The sequence below is a fragment of the Dioscorea cayenensis genome, chromosome 20, assembly GCF_009730915.1.
Source record: "Dioscorea cayenensis subsp. rotundata cultivar TDr96_F1 chromosome 20, TDr96_F1_v2_PseudoChromosome.rev07_lg8_w22 25.fasta, whole genome shotgun sequence".
Lineage (NCBI taxonomy): Eukaryota > Viridiplantae > Streptophyta > Magnoliopsida > Dioscoreales > Dioscoreaceae > Dioscorea > Dioscorea cayenensis.
Window position 1 is genome coordinate 11,158,441 of NC_052490.1, and position 2,049 is coordinate 11,160,489.

Here is a 2,049-nt window from a genome sequence, read left to right on the forward strand (position 1 = left end):
TCCATGTGGCCTTTCAAAAAGTGACTTCGCAATTTGCTGTACCTGATTTTCAAGGTTATGTAAAGAGCGCGGTGTGGTTGCGAAGTGTGGCCTCAACAATTTCAAACCTTGTATTTGCGAATTGCACGAATCTAGTCAAGGCCTTCTCAAAATCATTTATTCGGGTTTCCAAACCTAAAACTTTGTTTTCCACATGTGGGGCTTGTTGTTTTGGTTGGAAACCCGGTGGCCCCATGATCTTTGATGGACCCTGATTGCTCCATGAGAAATTGGGATGATTCTTCCAACCCGGATTGTAGGTATTGCTATATGGGTTTCCTTGAGGTCTCATGCTATTAACTAAAAAATCAACATTCTCCACTGAAGATATATCACCAATAGAGATCGAGCAATTCAGTCATGGCCGCTACTACGTTTGAAGTTAGAAGATCTAACATCTTACTCAAATTTTTCAACTTGAGCCGCCAATGAAATTACTGCATCTATCTAATGGAGACCGGCCATCTTTTTCTTCTCCCTAGCATTCCATTAGTAGCTATTTAACCCCATTTCTTCAATTAACTGACGGGCCTCATTGGGGGTCTTGCTACCTAAGGTACCTCCTGCTGCCGCATCCAAGAGTTACCTTGTAATCGGGTTCAAACCGTTGTAAAAGGTCTGAACAATCATCCACTTTGTAAATCCGTGTTGCGGGTACTTTCTCAAGAGCTCCTTGAACCTTTCCCATGTCTCAAATAGAGACTCAATTCCAAGCGAACAAAGGATGAGATCTCATTCCTAAGCTTCGGGGATTTTCCGTGAGGGAAATAACGTGCAAGAAAAGCTTCTACCATCTCCTCCCATGTGGTAATTGATGCTCTAGTTAATGAGTGTAGCCATTGCTTCGCTCTCCCTTTAGGGAAAAATGGGAAGCCCTCGCAACTTGATGGCATCATCAGTCACCTCCCCGTTTATCTTGACATATCACACACCTCAAGAAAACTCTCTATGTATTTGTTTGGATCCTCATCGGGCAAACCATTGAAGCTATGCGGATTGGTGTAACATGTGGGACGCACAATACTCGATTGTGTCTCCAACATCTGAAGGTCCGAGTATAATCGGATAATGTTCACTATTGCTCGTTACAGTTATGCCATGTTTTTGATTCTTCCACTTCAAATCGACTAGATTAGACTGTTCTTGCACAAGCTCTTTCCTTTTTCTTCTAAGTATACGTTTAAGCTCGGGATCTCCTTCAATCAATATTGAGGGGTTTCCTCGGGTCATAACTTTGGACTGCACCCAAAAAAGAAAGATCATACGCGATGATAGAATAAGAATATATGAAATAGTATGTATGGTAAAAATAGCTAAAGAAAGCAAAGTGCAAAGTACTATATGAAACAGCTTGACAAGGTCCCTTGTGTATATCCACAAGTGCAGGGTTTGTCGAGTAATAATCCCGGATGAGCGGGTATCGTATCCGCAGGGGAGTAGGGAATAAAAACACTTAATTCGCTTCTTAGCTATGTGAAAGATGAATATTGATATATGTGGCAATGATTCAATTCTCAAAAGTAAAAACAACAAGTAAGAGAGCACAAGTAAAAGAGAAGATAAGGTAATCGATAAAGATGAGGTACCCAGATATTGCTCCTCCTAGGACAATCGTTTCAAGTGTAAGAACCCTCTATTATGCTTCCTAATTAATGCAATAGTGAGTCGTGGAAATCCTTAATTACATAGTCCCAAATATAAGGTCAACCATGCCTAACTCTATACATCTCTTGGAGGAGAGATTGAATAACATCATCAACCTGCACTCACATAGAATTACAATGAGGTCTAAGGGAGTTCCAAGTGATAAATCTTTCCTAGTTATAGACCTAACCCTTTGGTCCGGTCCAAGTGGAAGGTCCTAACCATAATTAAGCCCTAAATACTAAGCTCACTTCTATAGCTTCACTCCATTGCACCCTAGACTAAGCCCGCGGAAGGTCATCCCTTGACCATTCACTCTATTATGGCGGCAAAGAACTCGAGCAGCGGAGGTAGAATCTAACACAT

General features: G+C 41.3%; 1 non-coding gene across 1 annotated transcript; it reads left to right on the forward strand.

Annotated features, from left to right (window-relative positions):
* Positions 1-679: 679 nt before the first annotated feature.
* On the forward strand, positions 680-785 carry LOC120252276. The gene has a single exon (XR_005533820.1). It is a non-coding gene; the product is annotated as a small nucleolar RNA R71 (small nucleolar RNA).
* The last annotated feature ends 1,264 nt before the right edge of the window (positions 786-2,049 follow it).